Source organism: Moschus berezovskii, chromosome 12 (genome assembly GCF_049115385.1).
Source record: "Moschus berezovskii isolate FMDL1 chromosome 12, NW_MosBer_1.0, whole genome shotgun sequence".
Classification (NCBI taxonomy): domain Eukaryota; kingdom Metazoa; phylum Chordata; class Mammalia; order Artiodactyla; family Moschidae; genus Moschus; species Moschus berezovskii.
The window spans coordinates 54714473-54731354 of NC_142471.1; the positions used below are offsets into that span (position 1 = coordinate 54714473).

The following is a 16882-nucleotide window of genomic DNA, read 5'->3' on the forward strand; positions in this document are numbered from 1 at the left end:
ACTCCTCAAATCTCAAAGGTGTCACTGTGGCCAAGACAGCGTTTTTCTTATATATAAATATATAAACATAAATATTCTTCTCCAGTGTAGGCAGGATATCAGAAGCTAAGCAATAGTAGCATAGCCCCAAAATGCACTTTCCAAAATTTGAAAAAGCAGTAACAATAACTTGTCACATAGTTCAAAGTATACTTCATCCAGTTAGAGAATAAAGGTGGAAGTACAGTGTGAGATAAGGTTGTTTTTCTCTGCTCTTTTAATTAAAGAGTCAATGCCAAATGGTTATCTTCTGAAGTATGGCTTAGGCTAAATTTGCATACTATATTTAAAAAACAAACTTTATTTGTTGAAGCCTCTCCAGGTTTTTTTTTTTTTTAATTTATTTATTTTATCTGACTGTGCCAGGTCTTCGTTGTGGCAGGCAGGATCTTCACTTGCAGCATGTGGGATCTAGTTCCTGATCAGAGATCGAACCCAGGCCCCTTGCATTCGGAATATGGAGTCTTTGCCGCCATATCACCGGGGAAGTCCCATCTCTAGATATTTTTTACTTCACATCTTTATCTGGATTCTTGTTTAAATTCACAGGACCTGAGAGAAAGACTTAGAAATCATATAACCACTTATAGTTAGATATGCTTCTACTGACTTACTGATAAATTATAGTAACATATAAAACACTTGGGAACCTAAAGCAGGTGGAAATGATGTATGCATACTTCAAATTTAAGCAAGTTGAATAGATAGAAATAAATCTTAAAATAAAAGTCAAATCAAAAGGGTACAGATTCATCATCAAAACACTTCAAGACTGCTCAGGGCGTGTGCACAGGTACATTTGGCATTCTATACATTTATTAACACTTTTGATATCTATAAAGGGTTCTGATTTGGGTTCCATCAATACTATAAATGTATTTTAAATTATTCCTTAAAATTTAGACATATTACTTTATATACTCCACTGATAAATACTCAGGTAAAACAATACTCCAAAACCTTAATTATGTTACTGGCTTCAGATTTCTAGATGGTCTTCATCTCTCCATCTTGGCTAATACAAACTCATACTAGACTCTTTCTCCCACCCACCTAAACAAGTGGTTCAAAACATTGCAATGCCCTGATAATGGCATTTATTTCAGTTTATTAGTTCAAATTTAAACCAGCAAATTCTGTTTCAACCACTGTTACCTTATTTCAATTTTTTAAAAGATTTCTTGATGTGGACGATTTTTAAAGTCTTTACTGAATTTGTTACAATATTGCTTCTGATTTTTATATTTTGGTGTTTTGGCCTAGAGGCATATGGGATCTCAGCTCCCCAGCCAGGGATTGAGCCCACACAGCCTGCGCTGGAAGGCAGTCTTAACCACTGGGCCACTGGGGTCCACAGCCATTACTACTTTAAACTGTTTTAAAATTACTTTCTGACTTCAAAAATTAATGCATATGGGCATATAATTTTTAACTCTTTCTTTGGTGTTTTAAGATTTAATTTTTAACTCTTTCTTTGGTGTTTTAAGATTTAATGAGTGATCTCTGCTGATTTTTCAACAAACTCTTTAATCCTAGAAAGGCTCATGGTCAATGACTATTGTCACTGGCTCTCAACGATCACCAAAGTCAGACAGAAGGAACTGGGCTGAAGTTATTGCCCTATAAAATAAATCTCTGCAATTAGCTTCATTGCTTTAAATGACAAAAAGACCATACATTCTCCCCAAAGCTGTATGTTTTGAATACTAAGCTTTTCTCTGTGTCTCCACCTCCCTCTGAGTTTTCACTATGATCTGACCATCAAGACACTGACAAGAATAAGAACTACTTGTCAGTGCTAACACACAAGATGCCCTGTTAAATCACTGTGTTTATTTTTTCTTCCTTTATTGGTTTTTGAAATGTGAATCCCACCTGCAGAGGCAGCCACAGTTGACTGGTAGGTGTTCCCATCACCTCTGCCTGCCTAAAGTTCACCGCACCAGGCCTAAGTCTGCTGCTCAGATTCAAAGTTATGTAACGGCCAGAGTCTCTGAGCCTCAGAACCCCAATCTCTGAAAAGAAACCACGGGCCAGCAGCTCAGTAGCAGGGCCAGGTCTCCAGAATCCCACGCCAGGGTTCCTTCTCTTACAGATCTTTCATCTGCTGCCCTGGGTCCTGAGGCACGGCTCAGGCCACCCAGAGACGTAGCTTTTGAATCCTGATAATTTATCCAGAGTTCAGCTGCACAGAATTACTCTAGCTCACAGTCTATCCCCTCTCCCCTTGCATATTTCGCTTTCATCAAATGTCCTAATGTCCTTCGCAGAAGTTTTCTTTTTCCCAGGGCCCAGCATAGGATCACAAATGTATTTAACTCTTAGGTCTCCTTGGTCTCCTTTAAACAGAAACAGTTCTTCAGCTTTTCTCTTTTGAGAAATATATGCCAATAATTTTTAGAGAATATCCTTCAGTTTAGGTTTCTCTGGTGTTCATTCATGATTGGATTTGGATTCCTGACTGGGCTGTGACACCCAGAGACATGTGACACTATTTCTTACTGTGCGAGTTCCCGTGTGCCAGCTGCTTCAGTCGTGTCTGACTCTTTGCAACTCCATGGGCTGTAGCCCACCAGGCTCCTCTGTCCATGGGATCTCCAGGCAGGAATACTGGAGTGGGTTGCCATGCCCTCCTCCAGGGGACCTTCCTGACCCAGGGATCAAACCTGTGTCTCTTACACCTCCTGCATTGGCAGGTAGGTCCTTTACTACTAGCGCCACATGGGAAGCCATTACTGGTGGATTTTGACTCCTTGTTTACAGTGTTGTCCAGTTTCCCCACTGAACTATTACTTTTTTTTCCTTTTGTAATCAATTATTAAATCTGTGAGGAGAACAATGACACACTGATTTCAGAAACCAAGCTTTGCATTTGATTGGTTAATAGTTATTTGCTGAGCATCTGCTACCTGCTGGGCATGGTGGTGGTACTGGAGATGCTGCACTGGGAAGACAGTTATAGCCCTGCCCTCAGGAGGTTTACATTCTAGTTAGAAAGGCAGATAATGGGCAAGTAAATAAAGCATACACTGTGCACCCTGGTCACAAGTGCTTCTAAGTATATAAAGCCAAGACAGGCAGGCAGGACTGGAGAAAGAGTTAAGTTGAGCTGGTGGTGTTGTTGTGGCTTTGAGCCCAGGATCCAAAAAGGTGCAGAACCTTCTAAACGAGAAATTGCATCTTGTTCCTTCCTGCTTAAAATCCAAAGAGCACCATGCTCTCCGGACATCCAGGATCCTGGAGGAGTGCCCCAGCCTTGCCACATTGATCTCTTGTCATCTTCTCGCGATGTTATGTGCTGGCAGTAACGTCTCTGCTTCCCTCAATGTGCTCCCCATTCCTGCACCCCTCACTCACATGGAGGAACTCCTCTCCTTGTCCATTTCTAGCATGTCTCCAGGACCCACGCTTCAATACTGAGAACTAGAGAGGAGGAGGGAAACCTGTCCACAAACTACCATTCTTACTTACAGCTTTTCATTGTAGACATTTTATACAAAATTCTGTATTATATCCAAGGGTACTTCGTTACACTTTTAAATTACCCTAGGCAAAGGACTTAATGAAACTTAATGTTTGATTTTTCCCTCTCCTCTGGGTTAATTAAAGGAATTAATTTGCAGAGATAATTCCATATGATTCACACACAGACTAAGAAAATTAGCAGGCATTTCTTTAGCTTAGACAGCTTGTAAATAAACATCATGAATATGTGAACACCCACAAGCAAGTATTGCAGAGTTCCACCTACATAAATGGACTGAGTCATGCTTCAATCCAATTCAACAAGTCGCCTCTAAGTCCTTATAAGGTGCTCTGTTCTCTATTCGGTAGCACAGGAGTTTGCAAAAAAAATGGTGGGATAGGAACCTCAGGTTCCTACGTTTATAAGCTTAGACAATGTGGTAAGATGTTAAAATATATGGTATCATTAAAACTCTAGCCAAAAAAAAAAAAAAAACTATTAGGACTAATTCTTAGATTACTACACATAGTTATATAAATAATTGCAACTTTAAGTAGGGGTATTTGACAAAATTAAAATTGCACATCTTGCATCACTGTCCATTTTTGTTGTTTATATGTATATTCGCTGCTTAAACAGAGGTCTGGCTTTGTAGACAGTGTCTTTATTACATGCTGTATTTGCACTTTAGAAATGCCTGGCTTAGGCCTTGGGCTTTGCCTCCTCCCTGTCATCAGGACCAGAAGGCCTTCCACAGACTCCCTCCTCCCTGAGACGCCTCTTACCTGACAAGATAGGAATCTGTGACTATGGCTGATTAGAATACCACTTACCTGGGTAATCATCTCTACTCCTGGTAAAAAAGAAGACTCTTAATTTCCACCTCCAGCCTCTCCCCACACAAAGATGATTTCAGATGAGGAAAGAAAAAAAAAGCTGAAACAGCAAGAGAAGTTGGGAAAGAAAGCTGCAGGCCCAGACTCATCCCATAATCAAGCTCCTGAGGGAGTCGAGGGGAGTCCCCACTTCAGGCCTGCTTCCTCTTATCTGCCCACAGGACAGAAGAAGGAAAACTCACCTGCACACGGACCCGCCTCCTGCCTTTTCTACTGGGAAGGTTCAGTCCTTTAGGTCTGCCCACAGAATGACAAAGATCTGCCCACATTTCACAACATTTCCCGAATGAGCTCTTCTTAAATTCACTAACATTTCAGGATTGCTGTTACTTAATACTGTGCAGATAGAAAGTTTTGTCAGGCGTGACTACTAGAATGAAAAAGAAAAGAAGAAACACCTTTCCTATTCCTGCCAATCTCCAGATCCTCAACTTAAACTGCATCCAGGTAGGTGTCCTTAAGACCTCACAGGCTTTTTCTAAGGAAGTAGTAATGTGCAAATTCATGAATGGACGTCAACTTTTCCATTTTTAACAAGAGCTAAAATGGATCGATGTGTTACAAGTCAGAAAATGAACTTATCATTCAAACAAGATTCTCAGCATAAATCAATTTCTCCCACAACAATGTAAATAGAAAGATACAATTAAGCCCAAACTGAAATTAAACTATCAATATGAAACCATGACCAATATGAATAATGGTTGTTGAAGAAAATTTTTTACTAATTTTTCTTTTTTGTCCATGCTGTACGGCACGTGGGGTGGAGGAGACCTTAGTTTCCTGATCAGGGATGGAGCCCAAGCCCCCTGTATTGGAAGCATGTAATCTTAACCACTGGACTGCCAGGGAAGTCCCAAAAGAAACTTCTTTTACACTTCATAGACTCATGTGAGAAAACAGCTACCCCGAGCCCCACCTGTCATGGAGAGGTACCACCTTCAAGACAATGAGAATCCTGTATTCCTTAGGGAGGTGTCAACTCCACTTGTGATGCCTGCAGAAAGCTCAGCCTTCAGAAAAAAAAGTTTCAGATGTTCATCTTCCTTTGTCACTGACTCACTATTGTCTGGACCAGAGAAGGGAAATGAACTTGCAGGCTTGTGTGAAAACAACAAAATGCTGTTTTTCCAGAACAGTTGATTAAGAACACACTGTCCTAAATGCAGTGGAGTGCAACGTTCCTTCCCGGTTCCCAGCTCTCAGGGGAGCAAAGAGCAGCTCCTCAGGCTTGGCCTCCACTGAACACAGCTCAGGGGTTGCCTCCATGCACAGACACTGCATCCACAGTCCCTGACACTTTGACAGCCTGGAATAACTGAGACCTTAGAGACTCCAGAGGACAGAAGGCTGCGAAGATACTCAAACACGTCCCTGCGTATATTTCACTGAGCAGATTAATAAGATCAGATAGGTTTTGTAAAGAGAAAGAAAGGCAGCCAAGAAAGCTGAGTAACTTACACCAACATGGCTAATTTGTAGCTATACAGTCTCTCATGTTCCTTGGAACCCAGAAGCATGTTATGTCTTCTTTGATTAGAGAGAAGATTCTGAATAAGATGGCGTACATAAATGGTGACATGTTTCCTATCTCAAAATTGAGACAAGTATAAACACACATCTAGACTCTAAACAGAATATCTGAAAGAAAAGACAGTCTCCACCTGCATTGCAGGAAATGTGGGTTCGATCCCTGGGTCAAGAAGATCCCCTGGAGGAAGGCATGGCAACCCACTCCAGTATTCTTGCCTAGAGAACCCCCTTGGACAGAAGAGCCTGGTGGGCTACAGTCCATGGAGTCACAGAGTCAGACATGACTGAAGTGCCTGAGCACAGCACACAGCACGGCACAGTCACAAAATCCAGGCCGTGTCAACCTAGCAAAATTCCCAAGCTTCCTCCTCTGGAGATTGAGTCAGTAAATCTGGGAGGTGCCTGAGAATCTATATTTTTCACAAGCCCCTCAAGGAGATTCTTACATTCTGGCAAGTTTGGGAAACACGGAATTGAGTCAATTATACTCTGTAACACTTAGTTCTCTTTAAGATACTTCGACATTTAAATCCCATTTAGTAATACCATCAATCATGTTAAGCTTATAAATGGTAACAATAATGAGCATCTGTCTTCTCCTAACTCCTCAAATAATAATACCATTTTAGTTATATCCATTTTAAAGAAAGAGGTTAAGTAACTTGTGCAAAGTTACAAGCTGGCAAATGACGGTGGGAGGGAGTGTGGGGAGGGATTCAAACAGAGGTGTGACTCCGACAGCTGCACGCTTAACCATTATATATACAACCTCTTCTTTCACAAGCAGAGATTCTGTTTACAAGTGGTAGCAACTGATTTAGAACCCAAAGTAAAGAAGATTTAGGAAACTATTTACGAATTGCTAGGACTTTCAAATTACCGGCCATGTAGAGATCCAGGGTTCCAGCAATCTCTCTAACAAAAGGTTTTTATTCTGTTCCGCCCTCAGATTTTGCCTTTAAGCAAGTTTGGATCCTGGTCTCCATACCCTTCCTCAGCAAGTTGAAAAGATGTAATCAAAAAGTCAGTGAACACCCTCCCCCCTGGAAAAATAATAAGCTCAGAGGAATTACAAAATGCTATAATTTAGCCCCCAAATCTGAACAATATATCAGATGAGGGCTAGATGTTTATACTGATTTGTAAAGAACAAAAAAAGGTGTGATGTTCAAATATTTTCATAACTGCCCTCTTCTATCACTTCTAACACTAAAAACAAAACAACAAAAAAAGAAGAAAATCAAATTTTTCTACTCATCCTGTTGAGATTTAAAAAAAAGAAAGAAAGACTTGATATGTCAAATGAACAATGTCCCTATGCCTCTCCTGGGCTTGGGTTAATTAGAAGTCACTCAATTTTGAACAGGATACAAAAAATCAGAATGGAAATAATACTCCTAATTCATTCAGGGAGTACTTATTGAGGGCCTTTTCTATGCCAGGCACCGTTCTGGGCGCTCTGGACACACAACAGACAATCAAACAAAAACTCTGGCCTTTAAGGCGCTCACATTCTTTTCAGAGGATATACACTCTAAAGAAATAAGAAAATAAGCAGTTTGTCAGATGGTGGCAGGTGCTACGGGGAGGACTGCAGCAGTGGTCTCCAAAGGTCTCCCTAACAAGGGGCCGCCTGAGCAGAGGCCTCAGGGAAATGGAGGGCAAGCCACGAACATCCAGGGGGATTGCATCCCCAAAGAAGGAGAACTGTGTCCAGCAGACACTCCTCCATCCCCGCCTAAACCACAATCCCCCCCAAATTTTCTGTCTGCCCAGATAGTACCACCCTTCTCCCAGATGCTCAGGACAGGAACTGCACTGGGCTCCTTCCCTTCCCTCGCATCTCCCCATCCTGTCAATCAAAGTGGTCCTGTGTGCCGCGCCTCCTAAATACTCATCTCCATTCCCCACTTGAGAACAGGACATTATAGTAAACCTGGATGGCTGCAGCAGCTTCCAAACTTGTCTCCCCATATTTTCTGTGCTCCTATTCCCGAAAATCTAAGCTCCAGTAAGAAACCAGAGTGACCGCTTGGAAACACACATAAAGTCGCATCAAGGCCCTTTTCTAGCTCAATGCTTCCCCCTGCTCTTTGGAATAAAATTTGGATCCTGTTAACATATACATGTTGACTCACTAGAAAAGACTCTGATGCTGGGAGGGATTGGGGGTGGGAGGAGAAGGGGACGACAGAGAATGAGATGGCTGGATGGCATCACTGACTCGATGGACATGAGTTTGAGTGAACTCTGGGAGTTGGTGATGGACAGGGAGGCCTGGCGTGCTGTGATTCATGGGGTCGCAAAGAGTTGGACACAACTGAGCGACTGAATTGAACTGAACTGAACATATACACACTGCTATATATAAAACAGATAATCAATAGGGACCTACCCTATAGCACAGGAAACTCCACTCAATATTCTGTAATGACCTATATGGGAAGGGAATCTGAGGGAGAACAGATATGTATACATCGTATGACTGAATCACTTTCCTGCATACCTGAAACTAACACAACACTGTAAATCAACTATACTCCAATACAAAATAAAAATTAGAATTTAAAAAAAATCTGGATCCTGGATGCCCAGGCTGGCTAATGGCACAGTCCAGCCCTTGCTTACCTCTCAAAATCATTCACATCCTTGTCCCCAGAGCGCACCAGCTTCTGAGCCACCTTGGCTTTCCTCCAGTCTCTCTAACAAGCCTCACTTCTTTCTGTCTTTGCCGGTGTGCTCCTCCTGTGTGGAAAGACGCATTCCTCATCTCCCCTGGCACACTTCCCTCTCATCCTTCGGACCTTAAGCTGGAAGCCACTGCCCCAGGGTGACTTTCTGATCTTCCCATCACATGCGATCCTACACTGCCCATTTATTATACCCTGCATTTCTCCCAGCACCATCACAACTATAATTAAACGATTATTTCTATAATTTAATGGCTGCCCTGTTCCAATAAACTAATCTCTATGGCGACAAGGACCACATCAGTTGAATTCATTTTTGCATCTCCAAATGCCTTAAAAATAGCGGAGTTCAATACATATTTGGGAAGCTAAGACTTCTTCCTCGCACATCCCTGTATTCTCTCTCAAGGAAAATACAGGGTTGCATTTTTCCACCACATCATCTATGCCTCACAAACCTGTCTTCTCATGACTAAAGTTAGGGACTATGAAAAGGCCATGCTGAAATAACGAAGTTGCATGAGCCATTTGGGTCATGTTTGTTTTTTTAGCTTTGTTTCATGTTACAAAATTGTTTTCCTAAAGGGAAGCCCAGTTAAGCAGAGCCCACTCCTCAGACCACACAGGACTCCTCAAGGAGCAAATTAAAATAACAGGAAAGAACAGAGAACCCTGGGAAAAAGGACTTCCCGCTGGTTCACAGTTATCAGAATTTTTTCATTTTAATTAAAGCTAATGGGAACCACTCGCTCTGTGACAAGACGTATAAGGACAGTGTCAAAAGCCCTTCATATACCAGACAGTTCACAGCTAACGGTGGGCAGCTACCCTGAGCTGCACCCTAACCAGGAACTAGACCCCTGGCAGAGTGCATTCCCCACACACTACCTCATTTAACTGAACTGAATCTTGGCAGCCACCCCATGATCGAAGTGACTTGATCCCCAATCTGATCAAGGAGACCAAAGAGATAACGTCATTTGCTCAGGCTCATGGACGTCATAAGTGGCATGACCCGGGCATCAGAAGCAGCTCTTTCAGACTCCAAATCCTCAGCTAAGTGTGTCAGTGGGGACACAGTGTTCTAGTACCAAGAGTGTCCAGAGTGCTGGTTCTGAGTGTGAATGACTTGGCTGCTCTTGTTCCAGCTCCCAACTTACAGGACCAGAGAGGGGGAGTGACTGGCACAAGATCACACTGCGTGATGGTAGCTAGGGACAGCCAAGAAGAGTTCCATCCCTGTGGGGCTATCCTCCTAACAGATAGTACCTCTCCTCACAAAAGATCCCTAAAACCCTCAGAATAAATGTCCCAAGTCGAGTTTTCCTAAGGAATGCTGTAATGTTATAAAAATCCTGAAGTAGCCTTTAGAGTTGAGCAAAAGCAAAACAGAAGGACTTTATCACTTTCCTTTCTTGCAGCTGCCACTGGTCAGAATGCACACAAGCAGCCCTTGTCTCCTGCCACCATGCAGCTCTTCTAAGCAACAGAAGCCCAGGAACACAGAGGCCCTGGGTCCAGGCCAGCTGGAGCCACGCTAAACAGGCTGAAAAGCAAGCGGTTCTGACATCCCTTCATCAAACACTGTTCACTCTAGAGAAGCGATAAACACAATTTTGCATGCACTGATCACACTTCTTTCTGTATAAGAGCAAGTTCAGGAATAAGACCTGAACCAGGGAACCTGAACCTGCACCCTGAAACAGCCTCCTGATTTTTATGACCCCAGAAGCAAAACCATCACCACATCCAGGTCAATGTACCATGGAACCCAAGCCCTTGCCCTCTTCCCAAGTGAGCCGGCTAACAGCCAACAGCCTGGTATCACACTAGTTACCAGCCAGCGTGGGCCCTGCCAGGCTGGACCGAGGCAGTAATTACACGTGTTTGGTGTTTGGAAGCTCTTCTGGAAAAGCAGCCCTACCGGGCCTCATACCATCCTCAGGACCGTCAAACCCCAACTCGCGAACACCCCACAGCAGGAGTCCCAAGAGAACTTCAGTTCCAACCAGGCCTCCAGACCAGTGGTCCCCTGGCAAGAGGGAGCCCCAGCTTGGCCCAGGACAGGGTGCAGCCCACGTCAGCCCCCACAGCAGAACCCACCAGGGCGACTCTCTGAGTGTCCTGAAGGTCGCCAACCATCAGGAGCCCCCGCTGCCCAGCCAGAGCCACTGGTCACAACACACGAGTCCCTGCAGGGTGCTGTGTGGCAGCAATGCCAGATTTAAAACTGCGGTCACTCATTCCCTGAGATATTTTTTTAAGTGAAAGTGAGAATGCACATGAGGGCACCTCAAATATTCAAAGAGTTAAACAATGTAAGGGTGTCAGAAGAATCACCACTTGGTATGCTGCCCACATCTGAGGACTGAGCTGTAGGGGGTATCACTTGAAGGAATCCCCATTGTCCTTTGGGGAGGCAGGGTGATGTGGATCCCAGAGCCACAACCTGGACCAAGTTACACGAGCTTCTACTGCTCTTTTCCCTCATCAGTAGACTGGGGCCAATAACAGATCTTTTGGTATCACCATGGAACATGATGTGAGAAAAAGGAAGTCATCTGTTGGCATGGTGATTGGCACATAATAAAGCACAAATTAATGCTCACTTCCTTCTTCAATGCTTTTAGAGAACTTCCGTTAGTATCACGTATTCCTTTTCTTTTCCCCTTTTATTAATCGCTTACAATCTTCTTTCAAAATTAACAACCGACATATATTCATATTTTCCTTACAAATGTGTGTGGAAAAGAATAGCAAGATATATGTCCAAAGATGCTCACGCCATTAATTGTGATCTTCAAAAAAAAGTAATACATGCTCACTAGAATTCAATTACAGCACTTGCAATAAACGAGGCAGTTCAGTGAGTGCTAATAAAAGGAAAGTACTTTAAGGTATGGACTTCCCTGGTGGCTCAGAAGGTAAAGAATCTGCCTGCAACACAGGAGACCGGGGTATGATCCCTGGGTTGGAAAGATCCCTTGGAGGATACTGACTCCACTATTCTTGCCTGGAGAACCCCCGTGGACAGAGGAGCCTGGCAGGCTACAGTCCATGGGGTTGCAAAGAGTCAGACACGACTGAGTGACTAACACTTTCACTTTCATAAAGAAATACATTATGTATATGCTAGCTTTGGTATCCAAATAACTTACCAGTGGGGAGAATAAAAGAAAAAAGGGTAAGCAGATATGGTGCACAACATAACGGCCCCATGTCCATATCCTGTGGACAGAACCTGTGACTATGTTACCTAACTCTGCAGATGTGATAAATTAAGGATTTTGACATGGGAAGAGTATCCCGGATTATCCAGGCTGCCCCAATCTAATCACATGGGTCCTTAGAATCAGAAACCCTTTCTTGGATTTGACTACAAATAAATGTCAGAGAGAAGATGGAGGAAGAGGCTACAGGCCGAAGAACAGTGGCAGCCTCTCCAAAGTCTCAGACACGCTGATTTTAACCCAGAAAAGGCCAAAAGTCTCAAGACATGCTGATTTTAACCCAGTGAGACCCATGTTGGGCTTCTGACTTAAAGAAGCATTAAGATAATAAATTTGTGTTGTTTCATAACAGTAACATTGTGGTAAAAATTAATTATACCAGCAATAGAAACTAACAGAGGAGTAAAAGGGGTAATTTACTTACAATTTCATATCCTTCTAGTATTCCAATATTTCTAGTATAATTTTATATATTCTTTCTAGTATTTATATCTATCTATATTCTAGTCTGAATTTTTATATTATGACTTTAACTCTTATTTAGTTGGGAAAGAAGAGAAGAAATTCTTTACCCTGCCTCAGTGTTATGATTCCCTGATCACAAAAGCTTTCATATGGCACTTGGCTCATTCTGCCTGAAAAACTGAGTGCTCTCTTTCAGGACCAAACAAAAGTCTACTTACAAGGCCCAACTGAAGCGACGCATCCCAGGTCAGAGCTTCCTCCTTAGGGGGTCTCTCCTGCAGCTGCACTTAAGGGGGTTGCACACAGCTCAGGTAACCACGCTGGATGGTGAACTCCTTGAAAACAGGGCTTGCGGCTTATTTGGCTGTGCAAACCGAACATAATAGGCATTACAAGTGGTTAATGATTAAGTGTTTGCTCTGCTGAAATACTGGATTGCATTAAATCCAAACCAACCTAGTAAGCCCTGGTTTTAAATTAACAAGGAGTCTTCTACTGGGAAAAGACTGCTGCAATCTCACATTCATTATCCATCTATCTGTTCCATAAAGGGAGAAGTTATATCCTTCAACCCCACAAATCAAGCAAAGAGTTAAGAGTTAAATCTTCCTTCAAAATCAAATTTTGACTTCGATTTACAGAAGATGGTGGTTATCAAGAGATACTGCTTCAGAGCTCCACTGAATTTTCAGTCTGAATCTTCTAATTCCTGCTATCAACAATTGCAAGTTATATTTAAATTATACTGGCTATAGTGATAGAATAAGCCTTCCTTCTTCCCATCCAAATTGAAACTTGGGTTTTTCCCAATACAATATTGTATCATCCATTCCGGGGGGGCGGGGGGGGCGGAAATCACAGCTCAGTTGTTATAGCTGAGATTTAAAGCAATCTAAAAATGTATATAGGTCTACTCCATTAATTTCTGTTCTAATGACAAAGAAGCCAGGAAAGGAGATAGAGCGACAATTGATTAAATATTTACACACTAAAGACTGCATCTGCTAAAGCAAGAGTCAAAAGCTTTTGTTTTAATCTCCCAAAGCATTCTGTTTAAAAATGTTAGACATTCATCTCTACAGTCATAGTTATTTCCATTGCTCAGTTAGAGGCCAAAGTACTAAAGAGGCTACACTTTGGTGTTTGGACAAGACATCATTGTAATCAATGACTTCACAAATCTTTATCCAATCATGGGCAAGTGACAGACACTGAACTCTTCATGACTATTTAAGCTAAAGAACATCATTAATTACTCACTTTTGTTGTTGGTGGTGCTTTCAACTTAAAGTCAGATTTATTGGGATATACTTTACATGCAGTTATCCATCCTTTTTAGGTAACAGTGCCATAAGTTTCAACCAAAACATATAGTCATGTCATAATCACCACAGTTAAGATACAGGTAAAAGTTCCCTATACCCTTTGTAAGTCAAGCTTCTCCCCAGTTCCCAGCCCCAAGAAACCATTGGTCTTTTTTCTAACTCTATACTTTTGCCTTTTCCAGAATGTCATATAAATGGAATCCTGAACAGAACGTATGTTTTTGAGTGTGGCTTCTTTCACATAACATAATGCATTTGAGATTCATCCAGTTAGTTGTGTTCGTTCTTTGTTAGTACTGAGTAATATTCCATTGGTGCCCAGTTTGCTTATCCACTCTCTTGTTGAAGGACATGTGAGTCTTTTCAAGTTATGGGCAATTAGAAATAAAGCTATTGGGAGCTCCCTGGTGGTCCAGTGGTTACAACTCTGATCTTTCACTGCTGAGGGCCTGGGTTCAATCCCTGGTCAGGGAATTAAGTTCCTGAAAGCAGCCAATCTAAAAAAATAAATAACACTGTTGCAAATATTAGCCTACAGGTTTTTGTGTGAACAGAGATTATTTCTCTGGGGTAAGTATCTAGGAGTGAAATTGCTGTCTTGCATGGTAAGTATATATTTAACTTTGTAAAAAAAAAATAATAATAATAACCCACATGTTTTCCAAAGTGGCTGTACCATTTTACATTCCCACTAGCAATGCAAGAGAGTTCAAGTTGTTCTGTATCTTTGCCAGGACTTGGTAATATCTATTTTTATTTGCCTTTAAATAACTTTTTTTTGGCCGTGATACATGGCTTGTGGTTAGTTCCCCAACCAGGGATTGAACCCTCGCCTTCAACAGTGAAAGCACAGAGTCTTAACCACTGAGCCACCAGCGAATTCCCAAAATACTTTGAGACTCATACAGAAGTTACAAAAATAGTGGAGAGCTCCCATATATGCACCTCTTATTTTACATAACCACAATAAAAGTATTAAAAGCAAGAACTTGACATTGGTACAATACTGTTTACCAAAATACAGATCCTGTTAAGATTTCATTCGCTTTGACATGTTCAATTCCTGCCCCTTTCTTTTGTGTGCAGTTCTATAGTATTTCATCACATGTATAGATTCATATAAGCACTACCATAATCAGAATATATATCTGCTCCATTAAGCACATTCTATTTTGAAAAGACATTTTTGGTTCTGTAAACATCATCTGCTGGAAGGGACTTCAGTAAATGATGACTTTCTTCTGCCCTTTTTCCTTGACCAAATTAGAACTCTGTTATCCAAAATTTTAAAGAAAAAGAAACAGACTCACAGATATACAGAACAAACTAGTGGTCCCCAGTGGGAAGAGCGAAGATAGGGAGAGCGCAAGATACGAAGGGGATTAAGAGGCACGAAGTCTAAGGTAGAAAATAAGCAACAAGGACATACTGCACAACAAAGGGAAGATAGCCACTGCTTTTATAATAACTATAAATGGAGTATAACCTTTACAAATTGTGAATCATTATGTTGTACACCTGTGTATATCAACCACACTTCAATTTGAAAAAAATGGGAAAAAAAAAAAAAAGTCAATTACCTATTCTCAGGCTTCACTGTGCAAACCCCACCATTGACTTTTCTGTTCACTTTTCAGGCTGGGTGTCTGCCCTGTTCATTCTTTCCTTATTATATGCCAAGCCCAGTGGAGGGAATATGGACATAAGGTTGAAAAGGAAACCAACAGTTCTCATCTCTAAAAGAACTTAAGGGTAGTTACAAACTGGGGCAGGTACTATCCATGAATGAGAAGTAAAACATGATCTGGTTTGGACTGGGAGGTCTTTGTACTCTACGCTTATCCTGAAACTCAGTATTTATGAGGCCTTCCCACAAAAACACAGCCTCTCAGTATCAGGGCCATTAAACAGTGAGTATGGGACCAACAAATTCTTAAAGCAGAAGAATATAAGGAAGTCCTCCAGCACTGAGAAACTGTACCAAGGACTGTTCACCTTCTTAGGTCAAAGCCTACCCATGTTGTTACTTTAGGGACAGCTGCAGACTCCCAAATTCCTTTCCGACCCTCTGCCGCAGTGAGCTGAATCCACCGTTAGAGATCCTTTCGTTATAGAGGTGTCGCCCTGCTCTAGACTAGTCACAGTGGAATCCCACTGGGAAGGGGGTGAGTCACAGGAACGCCCCATCCGCATCTGGCTGAAGGATGCTATGACCCTCTTCTCCTGTCTCGGGGGCCATACTTACGCACCTTCCAGGACCAAGTGGCTCCCTCTCCCCTTGTGTCCTCACTAGAGCTAGTCTGTGTTTTTACTAGAAGTCAGCTCTCACTGTTTGCTCCCACATTTCTCTCCTCTTCTCCACCAACAGCACAGAGTCTGATTTGTCTCTGTATCTCCTGGCATCTGCACACAGCTGCTGTGTACACAGGAGGTAGTCAATAAACGTTTTCTGAAAATTCAAGGCACCTCTATCAGATTATCATGTGTGAAGTGTACCTTTGAGGGAATGAATGAGTCTGAATGTGAAAGACACCATTGGAGGCATCAGACAGTTGACCCATTTCAAGAATCGTACAACAGGGTAGCTAAATGTAACAGTAGGATGCTTGGACGCCTGACAGAGGGGAGGGCAGGACAAGGGAGATGTGTGAGGGAGGAAGAAATAAGACATGCCTGTACCCGATGAAGCTCAGGACCAGCCCAGCTTGACACCTGCCAGGAAAATGGCAGCTAGACTGTGGTAGAGAGGAGGAAGGCAGAAGGCAGACTCTGTCCCCACGGCTACATTTCTTTCTTTTTTAAAAAACATTTTATTTGTTTGGCTGCATCGGGTCTTATCTGCGGCACATGGGACCTCTGCTGCAGCACACGGGCTCTCTAGTTGTGGTGTGGGGGCCTAACTGTCCCAGGGCACATGGAATCTTAGTTCCCTGACCAGGGATCGAACTCGAGTCCCCTGCATCAGAAGGCAGATTCTTAACCACTGGACCACCAGAGACGTCCCTCCAGGACTTCGATTCTGAGGGCATTTGCCATGGGCTGGGCTAGGGGAGGCTAGGAGTTCAAAAAGGAGCAAGTGCGTGCAACAGCTGCTGTGGGAGTCAGCCCGGAAATCAGTCAGAAATGAGAGTGGAAGAAAAAAAAATCCCCAAAAGCAGCTAGTCTGTAGTACATGCTTCTGCCTCTTTCTAATCCTTTCCTTAAAGTCACACATGGCTTCCAAAACACCCTGGGGCCC

The 16882-nt window shown here is 42.5% G+C and overlaps 1 protein-coding gene across 21 annotated transcripts in view; it reads right to left on the reverse strand.

The window, feature by feature from the left end:
• Window positions 1–16882, reverse strand: part of SGMS1 (sphingomyelin synthase 1) — a 336904-nt gene that overhangs the window by 208674 nt on the left and 111348 nt on the right. For 6 of the 21 annotated variants that reach the window (XM_088842121.1, XM_055425180.2, XM_055425164.2 and 3 more), the window contains one exon: window positions 12538–12683. The exons of the other annotated variants lie outside the window; for them this stretch is intronic. The gene's annotated coding sequence lies outside the window, so the exon portion shown is untranslated. The remainder of the gene's footprint in view (window positions 1–12537; window positions 12684–16882) is intronic. 21 annotated transcript variants of the gene reach the window in all.